The sequence below is a fragment of the Panthera tigris genome, chromosome B2, assembly GCF_018350195.1.
Source record: "Panthera tigris isolate Pti1 chromosome B2, P.tigris_Pti1_mat1.1, whole genome shotgun sequence".
Lineage (NCBI taxonomy): Eukaryota > Metazoa > Chordata > Mammalia > Carnivora > Felidae > Panthera > Panthera tigris.
This window is the reverse complement of record NC_056664.1, coordinates 21,528,882-21,546,158: the sequence shown is the minus strand read 5'-3', so window position 1 is coordinate 21,546,158 and position 17,277 is coordinate 21,528,882. Positions and strand designations below refer to the sequence as shown.

Here is a 17,277-nt window from a genome sequence, read left to right as displayed (position 1 = left end):
CTCCAAAATGCTATGATCTTTCTGATTTACTGCATTACCTTTCATTCAGCCTTCATCATTTATTTCCAGTGCATAGTTAACAGGAAGTATGTGTGGAAAACAAAACAAGGTAGTAAATGATTACAATCCATACACAGTAAACATTAAACAAGCCAATTTTGAAAATACAAAGGATAAACACATGCATTTCAACGAAGAAGCACAAATAGCTGATAAAATATGATAAGACGCTCCACCTCCCTAGTAATCAGGAAAATGAAAGTTAAATGAGGTGCCATTTTTCCTCCATCAAACTGATGAAAATGTAAGATTGACAAGGTCAACTACTGACAAGGATGTGGAGAAACGGGAGTGTAATTCAGCTCAAACTTTGGAGGACAATTTTGCATCATCTGCCCAAATGTAAACATCCGGTACCCTTTAACCAGGTTCTATGAGCCTATACTTTAGAACATTCACATACATTACATGATTGTGGGTAATAAAAAAACGTGCACACAAACTAAATGTCCTTCTACAAAGGAGTGGTTACATAAAGTGCAGCCATGCTATGGAAGAGCATCCACTAGAGAGAATAACATAAATGTATATAAACTGAGAAAATTGTATCCAAGATCATTGTCAAGGGGAAAAAAGCAAGTGACCAAAAAGTATGTAAAATATGGTCCCATTTCTATAAACCTCTTGATCCTCCTCTCTCTATATATAAGTATGCATGTCAGTGTGTAAATACATGCACGTGTACACACACATGGGTAGCTAAAGATCTGGCCACCTCTGAGGAGGGGAGTGGGTTGAGAGGGAGGCGTGCAGAGGGTGGCCACACGTGGTAGACCACGCATGGGGGCAGTCATACAGTAGACATCACAGATGTGCATGTGTATTGCTATACAACTTTTGGCAGACAGCAAGAGTGGCTTTTTCTAGTTCGCACAAATGTTCCCTATAGCCAGTTATAATCCTATGGACGGAGACTTACATCTTCATTCTGTATGCTTGCACATTATTTTTACAAGCATGCATCACTCTTACAGTTAAAATCATTGGAAAATTTGAACATTGCCCTTGACTTCAATCAGCTAACAATCTAATGGAAAACTGAAGAAGAAAGGGATTAAAATTAAAAATTAGACTATAGTCTCCCAGACTGATCACTTTTAGTGATTGACCTTTATTTATTTTATTTTTTAATGTTTATTTATTTTTGAGAGAGAGACACGCACAGAGTATGAGCAGGGGAAGGGCAGAGAGAGAGAGAGAGAGACAGAATCTGAAGCAGGCTTTGAATTCTGTGCTGACAGCTCAGAGCAGGACTCAAACCCACAATCCGTGAGATCATGACCTGAGCCAAAGTTAGATGCTCAACCGACTGAGCCACCCAGACGCCCCAGTGATCAACCTTTAAAATAACTGTTGCTTTCTGAAAATCTTCTCTTTTAGTTCTGGTAACTAGTGTGGTTTTTCAAATCACAAAAATCAAGACAGCTCCATCTTAAAATTCCACATATCCTCACAGTATCCCAAAGTCTTTTCTTTAAGCTTCAGGCTGTCCCCATTGCCCCCAACCCTTCTCCTCCTCCCTAGAGGCTCCCAGTCCATAGTCCTCCGTCTTTGATAACAAATCTTCCTTGAAAAGACTCACGTTCAGAGATATACTGGCTTGGGCACCAGCCAACCTTAGGAATATTACTCTTCCTAAGTTTCAGCAGTCATACCCCAAGGCAACCCCCTTTCTAAGGAAACACTTTTACATTTATTAATGAATCCTCCCTTCCATGTTGCTCCCATTCCATCCTATTCATCAATTCACTGATGCAACACAAAATTATTGATCACCTTCTCTGAACCAGACCCTCAGTTGAATCAGACATGTCCCAATCCTCAAGTCCCCCAGACTAGTAAGGCACATGGAGGTGTCAAGAAAAAATCATGAGTCGAGGTGATAATGTTACAATGCAGACATGGTGTTAAAGAAGCCTGGAGGAGAGATGCCCTATTTGGTAGACACAGAGGACTTCAGAGAAGAAGAACTACATCCTGAAGGATAAGTAGGAAGGCAAGAAAGGGGATGCTTGACAGGTGCAATGAAAGGAATGTTGTAGCTAGAGCAGTAGTAAGATGAGAACTGAATGTATGCAAAGGCATCAGGAAAGGGTTCAGAAGGTCATGGGGAGCCACTGAGCCACTGAAGGAGATTAAGCAGAAGAAAAGCACAACAGTCTCTGACTTGGGGGAAATATAGCTATGGCAGTGGTTTGAAGGATGACCTAGAAAAAACAGGACTAAAGTCAAGAAGACCAGGTAGGAGGCTGGTGTACTAGTCGGGGCACACCACCTTTAAGAACTGATGGATTCTGGGGTACCTGGGTGGCTCAGTCAGTTAAGCATCCGACTCTTGATTTGGGCTCAGGTCATGATCTGCTCATGAGGTCAAGCCTTGCACAGCCTGCTTAGGATTCTCTGTCTCTCTGTCTCTCTGTCTCTCTGTCTCTCTCCCTCCCACACTCACAGTTTCTCTGCCTCTCTCAAAAAATAAGTAAATAAATTGGGGCACCTGGGTGGCTCAGTTGGTTAAGCAGCTGACTTCAGCTCAGGTCATGATCTCACAGTTTGTGAGTTCAAGCTCCGTGTCAGGCTCTGTGCTGACAGCTCAGAGCCTGGAACCTGTTTCAGATTCTGTGTCTCCCTCACTCTTTGACCCTCCCCCACACTCTGTCTCTCTCTCTCTCAAAAATAAATAAACATTAAAAAAATTTTTTTAAATAAATAAACATTTGAAAAAAACTGATGAGTTCAAATAGGAAATAATGCTCCCAGGTGAGCCAATCTCATGCAGTCTGAAATAAATTACATTATATTGAATTCCCAATGTTCTTAGGTTTGAAGCCAAGTTTGGATTTTAAGAAAAACATAAATTTAAAACTCTGATTCTATTTACACATCCTTAAGACATCTACCAGAAGAACAGAAGTTGGCTCAAATAGGCTTCATCCGAAGGTTGATTAAAGGCACTTAGCTTCCCTTTAGGACTCTGCGCATTGGACTCTAGGATTAAAGAAGAAGAAAAAAAAAAACACATCGAGCTTAATTATTTCTCAGCCATGAACTATAATTTGCATTTGGCATCAGCCACTTTAACCTCCTTCTTCCTTGCATCAAGCACATAACTCGCGTTTTATGGTAGACATTCATTTCTCCACCTTCCATGCCATTCCTCAGTGAGAAATAGTAAGGAAATCAAAGAGAGTAAAGAGAGGAAGCCCATGGAAAGATACCTCTCTCTAGGTGGAGAGTTTCCTTGATGTCTGCAAAACAAATGCATGTCAGCCAGAGAAACAGAACTTCCTAAATAATTAGAAAATTCTGCATGTCTCACCTACAGGTAACTTCAGTCTTATCTTTACTACGTCTTAGGGTCAAAAAAGCCAAAGCGGAAGGGAGGAAATCTAGGTCAGCTGTAGCAGGAGGAAGTTTGGCCAGAAAACAAGTCCATCAGGACAGAAGATATTAGTATATCTTCAAGTTTAAGTAAGACTCAAGAGCTTTCAAAGGGGGTGCTACCTGATGATGAGAAAGAAGCTGGGGGGAATCTCAACAGAGGAGAAAAAACATTTTGGAAAGAAAGGTAAAGGGATTCAAAGAGCTTCTGAGATGATATGCACCTCTCACACAAAACACAAACCTTTTAGCTGAAAATGTATAGCTCTTCAAAGTACACATTAAAAAATAACCTAAAAAGTGGTGTTCGGCCCATTCTCTTTGTATTTGAGATGTTTTGTTAACCTGAAGTTTGTTATAGTGAGCACACTATTCTCTGTATAAATAAAAGAATAAAGTCTATATAAAAGCAAGCTGAAAGTATTTTCTAGAAATAAACTAAATACAGATTCTAGGCTGAATAGTTAACCATTAAGTACACACACACACACAGACACAAACACGCACACACACACACACAAACACAAACACGCACGCACACACACACAAACACACACACACACACACACACACACACACACACACTCAGAGTAAGCAGTGACCATTGCCACACCAACTAAATGCCTTTTAACAATCAACATCCTGGATGTTTGAACTTTTCCTCCATGAGACCAATGTTTTCAAAAACACCATCTTGTTTCTATACACAACATTCCCAGGCCATTCTTTGAGGCACAGTCTATCTCCATTTTGTAACTCTGAAAAAGTGAGGTGCCAAGAGGCTACCTGGCTTGCCCCAGGTCACAGAGTCATTAGTCAGAGCCTGCGTGCCAGGCCGGCAAACAGAGTTCAACAAGAAACCATCTGTGCCTCTCTGGGCCGAAGCCATCAACACTAAAATTATATTTCAGTGTTTCAACAACCATTTTGGACACGGTCTTTCCCTACACCACATGGTAAGAGAGTTGTCGCTCTGGTTCCAAGAATGCCCTTCGATGGGAAAGAGCTCGACAAGCCTCTTCCTTGATCCAAACTGGTTTGCCCAGACCTCCTGGCTCCACAGGTGGGAAGGAGTACAAATCTGGGACCTGGGACCTGCAGACAGAGCCACCTTCACACAGTACCCAGTCAGAGCCACAGCGAATGTCCCCAACCTAGGCATAAGTCAGAGCCTTTACACTCAGTGTGAATAGCCACCAAGCCATGAAACCCCGAAGACATTTTATCAGTGTCCCTCACTTGATCGCTTCAGGATCAAGGTACAATTCTTGGCTCCAGTCATCCTAAATAGATGACAGTCAGGGACTGTACCCCACTCTCTCTCACCTCTGGGCCTGTGCATATGACACCCCCACACCACTCCTCTCCACCCCCCTCACACCTCATGCTATATATCACTTCTTCCAGGAAGCCATCCTGATCTCCCTAGGTTATGTGTTTTCACAGCATCTGGTCCCACTCTTAACATACAATGTAAGACCACACCAGACATGGGAATTACCTGCTAATGTGCCCGCATCCCCTAGTTAGAACATAAACTCCATGAGAGCAGAAGCTGGATCTTTCTCCCTTGCCCTGAACTCTCCAGCACCCAGGATAGTGCCCAGTTGTGAATAAATGATTGAGCAAATATTTGAAATCAACAAGCATTTATGGCTTACCATTAAGGCGAGCACACGGCTAGACACTGGGATAGAAAGACGAAGTTGTGTCCTCTGCCCTCAGATGAATTCTAATCTACGAAACTCTGATGGCTTTTATCTTCATTTCATGCACAGATAGATTTTTACAGAAACACATCTACCCAGGGCGCCTGGGTAGCAAAGTCGGTTGAGCATCTGACTTCAGCTCAGGTCATGATCTCACTGCTCATGGGTTCGAGCCCTGCGTCGGGCTCTGTGCTGACAGCTCAGAGCCTGAAGCCTGCTTCAGGTTCTGTCTCTGTCTCTCTGCCCCTCCCCTACTTGTTCTCTCTCTCTCTCTCAAATATAAAATAAAACATAAAAAAGAAAAAGAAACACATCTACCCAGTGAGTGACTGGTAATAAGGGGCCCAAAGATCCAGGGGGTTGATTACAACTAGAACAGGAATGTCCTTCTCTTTGGTGGCAGTGATGTTTCTGCAATGTTTGGACTGTGATCTGGCCTTCAAATTGCTGCCTCATGAGAACCAACAGACTGATGAGAATACTCTCCACCAAAGAGCAGTCTTCAAGCCAACTGGACGGCCAGCTCCCCGGGGCAGGGAGATTCCGAATGTTAATCTAGACAGGGACAAAAGAAAAGTGAGAGGTGAGGGAGACCAAAGTCTTCCGTTTCTTTGCATCTGTCCCTCCCACAAAAGAGTTGCAGATAACATACAGCCTCCAGGCTTTCTGCCTCCCAGCCAACTAAAAGGAACCCTGACCCCATCTTCCTGAGTGTCCTGTTTCTAAACCAGCTCCACCCCATCCCTTCATACTGATACGAAGTCAGTGGTTCTCAAAGTGTGGTCCAGGGACTAGCAACAGCATCCCCGAGAACTCCTTCGTAAGGCAAATTATCAGTCTTTCCCTGGACATTGAACCCGTGTCACTGGTCCATCTGCATTTTAACTGGCCCTGCTGGTGAGTCTGAGGCTTGTTCAAGTTTGGGAACCACTGCCTCGTTCTTCATCATCACAGCTTACTGCCCACTGAAGCCTCTTGCTTATTTATTCAAACACCTATTTACTTCTCATCCTCCATTCATGGAATGAAGCTGCATGAAAAAGTAGGAACTCAGGGCTCTGCATCTTCTGTTGCTTAGAATGGGTCTGTCACATAATGGTGCTCAGTAAATATTTGCCAAGAAAACAAACAAATCTTCCTCTTCACCCCACCCCCACCCCCAATCTCCCAAGAGCTAGCCACGAACGATCCCGGAAGAAGTTAAGCCACCCTCGTGAGTCATCTGGCCAAGACTTTGGTTATCTGTCAGTGGATGATAAGCCTCCAAGGACAGGAGGTGCAATGCCTGACTTCATGACCCTTTAGCCCAAATCCCCTGAGGCTGCAGCTTTCGCTCACAACTGCTCTGAACGCACCTTTCCAAATGTCAGAGGCCCGATGATATTCCAGAATCCAGACATCTTGGGTGCAAGGATGGATTTGGGGTCACTAAGGAAACCCCTCTGGGGTGACTCAACAATTTACGGCCCCCACCCCAGCCCCTGTGTTGGGTCCGTGCAGCCCCTGCGTGGTTCCCCCACCTCTGTGTGCACAGTCACCCTCCTCACGCCACTGAGGGAAGCAGAAACCGGCTGCTCCTTGTGGTGCATTAAATCCCATTGCCAGGTTTCACAGCAGAGGTGTCTGGGAAGCTTCCCTATAGGTTGTTGTGGCAGGAAAGCCGGATCCTGAGGAAAAAGTCAAGGGAAACAGCCATTGTAAAAAGGAAGATAACAGCTGCCACTTACTCACGTTATCTCCCATGAAACGCACATGCAATGAGGTCTTTTCCCCAAGATGAGGAAACTAAGACTTAGAGAGCAACCTTCCTGCAGTCTTACAGCCATCCACAGTGGACCTTGAACCTCGAACCCAGCTCTGACCCCAAAGCCTTTCTTAACCTCTAAAAAATCACAAGGGTGCTGGGACCCTCAGCCCCCTCCCCTACATGGGCCAAACCAGCTGCAGTATCTCACCAAATAGTGGGGTGGTGGGGAAAGAGAAAACAAACTTTCAGGGAGGGATAAACTGGGCCATTTGAAGAGCCCAGGTTATGAGGACTCTTGGCTCCTCCACCCATTCCATCCACCCCGGGGATGCCACGCCTCTCTTCCTGGATTTGCCTTGGACCTGCCTGGACAGTTAATATTAACCCGAGGTGATGAGCACCCTTGCCGGGTTCCCAGAGCCTCTTAGGTGGGATGCTGACTCACTGCCTATGTGGCAGCCACGTGTTCCCACAGTTCCCAGGTGGTGGCAGCCAGCAGGCAGCCTCCTGTGCTAAGCAGAAGGACCCTTCTATCTGGGCAAGGACCAGCAAATGCTGCTGGTTTTCAGGGTCTCCATCTGAGGAGAAAGAAGGGTGGGGGGTGCATTAGCAATGGAGGGAGAAGGAGGAAGTTCCAAGCAGCTGAGCAAGAAGCTTCCCCTGCTCGGCACCCCACCACTCCCTCTGCCTTCTACATCTCCAGGGTGTTTACCACTTGTACCCAATCAACAGGTACAACAGGAAGCTGGAGGTTGTGGAATGAAGAAGATTTGATCACTGGCACAAACAAAGAAGTGTTAGGGGCTACCTGTAACACAAACTGTCTGTAGAACACTTAGCCCCTCCAAGAAGCCCCCGTGGCTCTGAAGCTAAGACTGTGTCTCCCCATCTCTCTGTTCTGCCCCCACCCCCTAGCTCAAGTTCACCTCTACCCCATAGACAGAGGCACCCGAGACTTTCGCCCACCTCAAGTGTGCTAGCAAATCTCTGGGTAAGGACAGAGAAGCCGGACTGTGCACACCTTTCTGCACCCATGTGCCTCCCAACAAAAATGAAATGATAATGAAATGACATGACATGACATGACATGACATGACATGACATGACATGAAATGAAAAAGCGATGGGCAATTGACATTGCAGAAACTCACAACTGCAGACTTGTCAGACACACATGGAAAGAACAGGAGAGCACATAGGACTTACAGATTTGAAATGGCGTTATTCTGAATGAAAGTGCTCTTGCCCAAATGGAGCTCACCCTGCTGTTTCTCTTGATGCTTTTAAACCTAAAATCGGCATAGTAAGGCTGAGACAGATTTGGGGATTCTGGTACACACACATCCATCCTTTCAGCTCTGATACCCCCAAGAAGGCTTGAAACCCTTATGAGTTGCAAGAAAGATAACTCTCCAGAGCCAAAGCATAAGAGACTCTTAAAAACTGAGAACAAACTGAGGGTTGATGAGGGGTGGGAGGGAGAGGAGGGTGGGTGATGGGTATTGAAGAGGGCATCTTTTGGGATGAGCACGGGGTGTTGTATGGAAACCAATTTGACAATAAATTTCATATATTAAAAAAAGAAAGAAAGAAAGATAACTCTCCACTCCTGAGCTGTTGGATCTGGAGAGATGGAAACATAGCCATACCAGTAAGAGCAAATCCAGCCCTCAGCCGCAGCCCTGAACTAAAGCCCTGACTTTCAGGAGGCTGGAACAGTTGGAGCTTCTGTTGAGCTGAAACATGTCTGGGTGCTACGTGCTTGTGGGTGCTGGCTAGTCGCACTTTCTGATTCACACCAATGTTAACCTGGCAGCTTGGGGAAGAAGGAAAACCACCCAGGGTCCAGCACTCAGAGCAAAACCTGAAGAGAGTGCAAGCAAAACCCCCGGATGGAGAAGTTAAAAAATGGTGTGACTCTCATACGTGGAATTTAAGAAACAAAACAGATGAACATAGGAGAAGGGAAGCAAAAATAATATAAAAACAGAGAGGGAGGCAAACCATAAGAGACTCTTAAATACAGAAAACAAACTGAGGGTTGCTGGAGGGGGGTGTTGGGAAGGGGGATGGGCTAAATGGGCAAAGGGCACTAAGGAGGGCACTTGTTGGGATGAGCACTGGGTGTTATATGTAAGTGATGAGTCACTAAATTCTATTCCTGAAAAAAAAAATACTAAGGAAAAACATATAATGTAAAAAAAGAACAGGTGACTGCCCCAGATCATGCTACACTTCCCTCCAGAGAAGAGGAAAGCCTGGAGCAGAGAAGCCTGTGGCTCCCTCTGGACCACATCACCCCCAAGGCTGTCACACCCTGTCTTAACAGAGCAGAACCAGCCCGCCAGGCACTGATCCCCCTCACCAGCCTGTGCCCAGTGGGCAGGTCAGAGCACGCAGCTGACATCAGGCCCCAGTCTGGCTTGGCTGCACTGGGGGCCCAGACCCCGTGGCTCCTGTGCATGACCCCAGTTGCAACAGCGGGTTAAAGTGCACAGGCAGCCTGGCGAAAACATCTGTGGTGATAAGCTGCACCCTTCTTGGCAGATAACCCCAGCAGGAGAGAACACATTTTACAATACCTCTGAGCTGTCCTTCCAGCAGCCTGGCTTAGTAAGGCCTCCAACTGGTCGTTCTGGTGCTGACCACCAATCACACAGCAATAGCAGAATTTTCATATTTTCCCCCAAGTGAACAATGAACCCAGTGCTTTGTGTTTCAATAGGTCACTTGAACATCCAGCTTGTTTTTAGTATATTAAACTGCCAATCTTCAGAGGTAAGGCCAAGAAGGTTCTTCTTCCTTCAGGCTGCACATGGAATCAGGGTTTGGGATGCACCAAGCAGGTCCAAAAAATGTTGACTCAGTGAGTCAGCCCCATACCCCAGGTGCCAGCAGGAGGAACAGGGGGGTAGGGCTCTTCAAGGAGAACAGGACTTTGTCCTCCAGTCACGGTTCAACTAAGGATCCCATAGGCCTCAGAGCTGGGGATCGTTACTGGATTGAACTGGTGTAGAATCAGGTTGAGAAGATGCAAAAATAGAGCCCCAGCCTGAATGAGCTTACTGTGGAGTCAGGAAGACAAGAGCAAAACACAGAGAAGTTACCAGAAATGCAGAGTTTGTCAGACCCAAAGCATCTCCAGTATGGTGATTGTTTAGCCAGTGGTTTTTTACTTCAAAAGGAAGGGGGAGGGAGTCACTCACGGTGGGCTGCAGGCCTGGAAAGTGACTGTGGGGAAAGAGCACTGGCAGGATTTGCAAGGAATGGAAAACAGGATTCGATCCTACACTCTCCACTCTCTACACACACCCCTGGGCAATCTCACCCACAGCTGCAACCACCAGCTCAATACAGTGACTCACAAATATGTATCTGCAGCCTGGTCCTTTCTCCCCAGATTCCAGTGGTCTGAGAGGTCATTGCCCCGCTGTCCCAACTGGTGACTCTAGCCATCTTTGTGTTCTCCCTCTACCTGCATTGGCTCTTCTCTTAGCTCCCATTTCTGGGCACCCAAAAAAGGAAGATATCCAATCCAGACAACTCAGGCTCATCCTGCACCTTCCCCTTCCCAGGCTCCCGTGTAAGCCTGGCCAGTTGTACTTTCTAATGGCTCTTAAGCCAGCCCTCCTCTCCACCCTGGGTGCACTGTGTGTTTGTTTCAAGGCTTCATAGTTTCTGTTGCCTTCCACCTGATCTCCAGACAGTAGTCTTGGTGGCCTCTAATATTTCACAGCAGGTTTTCTTCCTGTGACAAAGGTCTTCTGAAGCCTTCCTCACTGGCTCCAAGCAAGTACACATGAAGTCCTCCCTCTACAGCATGACCATAAACAAAGATACCTGGGTTTTGTCCCAAGGCACCAAACTTTAGAGTGTAGCATTTTAAAATAAGGATTCTAGAGGTTTAGAGAGTACTTAGCAAGCCTAATTAGTTGCAATAGGAAGCTGCCAGATGGTGCATAATGTTAATGACACCCATTGTAGGCTACCCAATAACACCCCTAGTTGACTGTGCTGCTCCCCATTGCCTGCCCCTGAACTTGAGTGGTTAGTTTGTTCCCTGCTTGGAGACCTCAAAACCGGGCCTATTTACCTTTTAGCCTCCAGGTATACTGAATTCCACCCAGTTCTCAACCACTTGAGGGTGCCTGAATGGGCTAGGCTCTCTCCCACATCCCTGGCTGTGCATGGGAAGCCCTTTTCCTCTCTGATTTCACTCAGAGAATCTCAGTGAATCTCAACCAGGGGTAATCTTTTCCCTCAGGGGACAGCTGGCTATGTCTGGGGGTATTTTTTATTGATAGAACCTGAAGAGAAGAGGGTTGCTGTCATTGTCACCCAGTACAGAGGCCAGGTATCTGCTCCACATCCCACCATGCACAGGACAACAAAGAATGATCTGGTGCAAAATGTCAACAGTTCCAAGGATGAGAAACCCTGGTCAAGATTCAGCTCAACCTTCATTCACCCTGTTTCTTAAACATGCTCCTTCCCACCATGAAAGAGAGAGAAGGCAGTAAGTATCCCCAAATCTGGTCCAAATCTGTACAGTAATGACTATTGCAATGCATGTAACTATTCACTTGTAAGCCTCTTCTCCAAGCTTCTTAAGAGCAAAGAATTTGTCTTCCTCTTCTCTTTATGCCACAGGAATATGATAAAATAGCAAGGTCTCAAGGACTGATATGCAAAGAGAGAAGTACCTAAGTCTGATCCAGGCCAGAGAGTATTGTACAATGCACTGAGAATAATGTCTACTCCCGCACAAGAGTCACATAATGTCTTATTTACATTACCATTAAGTGGCATTTGACATATAAATATCACAGTGTGCTAAGTATCACCGAGAGCTAGATTTTAGACATGGATTGTTTTGCTTCAGCTTACACAATAAAATTTGATGGCAAGCCAGTACATCAAGGTCAAAGGAGTATTTTAAATACCAACAATTGCTCTTAACCAATCACAAGAAAAATATATATATACACTCTTGGTACATGGGCTGCCTTCTGAAAAGTAAGGAAGTAGAGGAAAGAACATCAGTCAGAAGAATAAGTTCTTGGAGAGATTGTAAAAAAAAGAGTCTTCAGAACCCCAGGGGTCATTACCTGACTCCTTGACCACAAAGCAGTGAAAACTTAGGTATAAAACGTGTGGAAAAAGAAAGGCAAAACCTTCCTCAAGCAAAGCTCCCCTCCACGCAGTTAATTTACTCACCCAGATTCCAGAAAGCTCATGAAAATCAGTTGGTAGAAAAGTAAAGGTGTGAAAAAGCAAGGAAAATATTTTTCATTTTTATTTATTTTCAATCAAAAGGTCTCACATGTTTATTACTGAACCAACCTACTGGTGCAGAAGCATCATAAGAGAGAAAAGTCAATTTCCTGATAAAACAGATCTACTGGTCAGGTAGTAGGGAGGTGATGGAACACATGACTTTCAGGCAGCATAAACGTGTGCCATCTCATGTACGATCCCTTACAGACCCAGCTTTGTCCTCCTCCAATGCTGCCTCTTGGAGTTGTATCTGATTTTATTACCAGTTTTCGTCAAATCCAGTGGGGAATGGGATGATTCTGCTTTTGTTTCTTGGCCAGGAATCACTTGATCCTGAAAGCCTTGTGAGAAGACATGGCGAGAAACAGTCACAACACACACCACGATGGCGGAGAAGAAGAAAGAGAAGGAAAACATTTTTTAAAATCTGCTTTGGTCCCACCCAGCTCAACCAAGTGTTTTCTTAATGCCATCCCAAAGGATGTTCAAGATGACCATACTGGCACACCCTCATTACAACACTGTCATTGTCAGAAGGTTCTTTATCCAAGAGTGGAGCAACCGTTCAGCCCACTGGGGGAATGGGGCTCACAATAAGGAAACACATTAAGATCAAAATGTGAAGTCAACATGCTGTAAGAAAAAGAAAAACAGACTCAATACCACAGAAGCTAATTAGAGCCCATGGACGTCCCCTGCCCCCCCCCCGCCGCCCCCACTTCACCATGCATGGATTTCTTGTTCCATTTGCAAGGGAATCAAGAGGCCCATGCCAAAAGTCTGTGTGTAGGGAGCCTCTGGGTCACTGCTGACCCCCAGTAGCCCACATGGGAGCACATAGAAGGGCAAGGAGGAATGCCCCTGGGGAATGCAGCTTCATCACAGAACTCTGTTCATATGGTAACCATCGCAGGGTGCCATGAGCCCCATCAAGATGAATATATGTGTTAGCAAGAGATTGATGTTGGGCTGTGACTGCTGCGCTTGATAAAGTGTTAGATAGGAAGACTGTATCAGATGATAATATTCCCCCCTGAATCAAGATCACAAATGAGCAGAGCTGCACCGGAGCATCAGGGTACCCCCTCCCAACCCACACAAACACACACAGGAGAACAAGCCAGTCGCCCAGGTATGGCGGCAGGTGTCAGGAAGGGTCGCCCCTCTTCCTTCTCCCCAGCAAGCTCAGGATTAGTGTTTGTTCTTCATGGGCCTTCAATCCTCTCCCACTGGCTTCTAGGCTATCTTGTCAGGGTACAGAAGGGTCCCTTTTAGGGACTGAGCCTCCCCCGGGCTCAGCCTGACAGGACCCACCAAGCTCCAGCTAATCTACTCTTGAAGGATTTCTAGTCCAGGCTGGGAGTCCGCTGCTCAATTGAACCATAAACGTAGTCACAGAGTCAGTGCTACAGGAGAGACTTCCAGGAGCAAAGCAGACAGAGGGTCACCACAAAGACTAGTGTTCTGCTTGTCCCTGGCAAGTACTAGAGCATCACACTTCAGAATGTCTCTAAAACATAACTTGGAAGTAAATTCTCCCTCCCTACACCCTGCCCAGAACTGGGGGGGGGGGGGGGGGGAGGGGGGGGCGTGGCGGGGAGTGGAGCCTGATAAACCACAGTTTGGAGGACCTTATCAGAAATTATCTGTTCCATTCCAGAAAACACCTCCTGGGCATCTTCCACCCGCTACTCTCCAAATGCCTGCACGCTTCATAGAGTTTTAAGTTCAAGAAAAAGGATATGCTTATTTGATTGCAAGCACAAAGAGAAAAAAACTGCGATTTAGGAAGAACTTTCCCTAATAAGCTCCACAAACTCTTATGGAATGAATGAGGAAATAGAGTTTGTTTCTGGGCATGTAAATGGCATATCATGTTTGGGCATAAGGGCACAGTGCGTCCACAGAGTTCATTTACCAGAAGTTCACTTTCAGTAGAGCATGAGGACTTTGGTTGTCTTTGATCAAATATTTTTACATATTAAAGCTTTCAAACCCAAAGCTATTTTACTTCCTATCTGGTTGGATGGGAAAACATGAAGAAAATACATCTTTCTATGTTACATAATGGCCCAGGTGCCATCGTACTCTTAGAATGTATACCTGTCATTTAATTATAGCTTTAACTGAGCATCTGAAGGTGCCAAATAAATCCCCACACCTGTGACAAAGATGCCTACCATTACTGGTAAGAATGGAAAATGGCTGAGCTACTGTGGGGGAAAAGTTTGGTAGTACCTAAAAAGGTTAAACATAAAATTACCCTATGATTCAGCAATTACACTGTTCGGCAGCTATCCAAAAGAATTGAAAGCTGAGACTCAAACGCTCCCACAGATTTTTTGCACACCAATATTCGTAGTAACATTACTCACAATAGTCAAAAGATAGACACAACCCAAGTGTCCATCCACAGATGAATGGATAAACAAAATGGGACATATACATACAAGGAACATCATTCAACCTGAAAAGGGAAAGAAACTCTGACACAGCCTACAATATGGATGTACTTCAAGGACATTATGCTCAGAGAAATAAACTAGACACAAAAGGACAAAAATTGTCCTCTTTCTACTTATATGAAGTACCTAGAACCGTGAAATTTTCAAATTCATAAAGACAGAAAGTGGAGGGTGGTTGCAAAGGACTAGTGGGAGAGGGGGAGGGATCTAGTGTTTAATGGAGACAGAGATTCAGTCTGGGAAGATGAAAACATTCTGTAGACAGTGGTGGTGATGATTGCACAATATGAATGTACTGGAAGCCCCCAAAATGTACACTTAAAATGATTAAGTTGGTAAATTCTATGTATATATATTTTACCACCACTACCACCACCAACACGCACACACACACACACACGCACACACAGAGGAAAAGTGGTGTCTACCCTGAGGATAATCCTTCCATTGAGACCAACCCACCAAACCCTTAATGCCTCTGGCCATACTGGCCCTCATCCTTCCCACTCAGACCTTGAAAACCATCACTCTCAAAGATAGGTGACAGGTTGATGTTCAAAAGAGGGTGGGGCAAGATTAATATATTTCATAACAGAAAGAGAAAAGAGCAGAAAAGTCCTCATTTCCCATCACTGAATTAGTAACCCCAAAAGTGTCAATACAAGTTAAACCACTTGGGTCGCTAGTATATACCACTGCTAAGACAAAGAGGATGCTTGCTTTCTAGCTTTCCAAGGCCCTTCTGGATGAAGGCAACATGAGATGGTCCCTCTGGACTCCAAGTGTTAAAATTACAAGGGAGAGTCCAGGTGTCGGTGTGGGGATGGGGGAGGAAAGGGCTTAGTCGGGAGCAAAGAGGAGGGGTGGAAAGACAGATAAATTCATGTCAACCACTGAGAACAGACTGGAACCAGAGTATAGCAATCATGTCTGTGACTTACTGGCCTAAGAAGTCAGGGTTGCAGGAAAGAAGCAGGGAATCCATGTTCCTCAGAACTCTTTTCCACAAAACTGTAGCCTCTTATCTTAAACCAGCATTGTACACCATTTATCACAGCTGGGAAAAAAAAAAAAATGATACCGTCCCCAGAAGCTCTAACAACATATAGGGGGCAGGGATGGAGTGACTTAGGGTAAAAAGTGCAAGAGTTTCTTCCAAAGAATACCATTCTGCACTTTTCCAGTTCTACTTAACTGTCAGACATTTCCACCTGCTTCTAGGATGCAAAGCAGCAGAAGACAAGACCCACACCTATTCTCAACATTTCATGATGCAAAAAAATGTGAGCACTTAATTAAAACAAATTTCAGGGGCGCCTGGGTGGCTCAGTCGGTTAAGCGGCCGACTTCGGCTCAGGTCATGATCTCACGGTCCGTGAGTTCGAGCCCCGCGTCGGGCTCTGTGCTGACAGCTCAGAGCCTGGAGCCTGTTTCAGATTCTGTGTCTCCCTCTCTCTGACCCTCCCCCGTTCATGCTCTGTCTCTCTCTGTCTCAAAAAATAAATAAACGTTAAAAAAAATTTTTTTTAAAAATTTAAAAATACTGCTTGATAGTATTTTGCCACCCTTTCAATAAAAAATAAACATTTTTTAAAAAAGATGCATACAAAAGCGTTCTGTAATCATTGAAACTTTGATTTTCTTCTGTACTGGTCTGCTAGGGCGGCCATAACAAAATCCCACAGACTGGATGACTTTAAACAACAGACACTTATTTTTTTCCCAGTTCTGGAAGACCAAGGTAGGCGGGTTGGTTTCCCATGAGGCTTCTCTTCCTGGCTTGCAGATAGCTGCCTTCTCCCTCTCAGCTTATATGGCTTTTCTCTGTACTTGTGCAGAAGGGGAAAGAGATCTCTAGTGGCTCTCCCTCTTCTTACAAGGACACCAGTCCTTTGGAATTAGGACCCACCCTTACGACCTCATTTAACATTAATTACTTCTTTAAAAGCCCTGTGTCCAAATACAGTCACACTGGGGGCTAGGGCTTCAGCATACGAATTGGGGAACATAATTCAGTGCGACAGCTTGCTAACCCATTTGCATAGAAGTCTACTGCTTTCAAAGCACTTTCATGTATATTCTCATGTTTAACCCTCACCACAAGCTTGGACAGAGACAAGGCAGGTGTCACCCCATTGTAAAGAACAGGAAGCTGGGTGTTGGGGGTTCCACAACCCTCTCGGGGACACGAAACTGCTAAGTAGCAGAGCTAGAATTCAAGTCTAGGGCTGAGGGACTCTGGAGTCCTTAACAGATATAAAGAATTTCAGTGGTTCAATTAAAAACATATATATTTAGTGCTTTCTATGATACTTTGTTGGGGCAAAGTCCAAAACACGAGAGAGTGAAACAGTCCAAAACACTCTTTTCATAGAGTGAAAAGCACGTGGCCTTGGAAAACAGAAAAGTGTGCACGTGCACATCTGTCCAAGGTATACTTCACTTGCCTGCCCATTCACCTTCATTCATATACTACTTTTCCTTCTGGACCTAATTTAGGTCCCCCAAAGCCTCCTAGCCCATGCTGAACTTGTTGTCCCCTGAGATGTTGGTTTCCAACACTCTTTTGAGAACAAAACCCTTTCTGTCTAGAAAGAGATTCTAATTTTCATGTCTTCACAGCCCATTTCCCCAGCCTCAG

General features: G+C 45.1%; 1 pseudogene; it reads right to left on the bottom strand.

The window, feature by feature from the left end:
• Positions 1–12,372: 12,372 nt before the first annotated feature.
• On the bottom strand, positions 12,373–12,560 carry LOC102953250 (annotated as a pseudogene).
• Between the last annotated feature and the right edge of the window lie 4,717 nt (positions 12,561–17,277).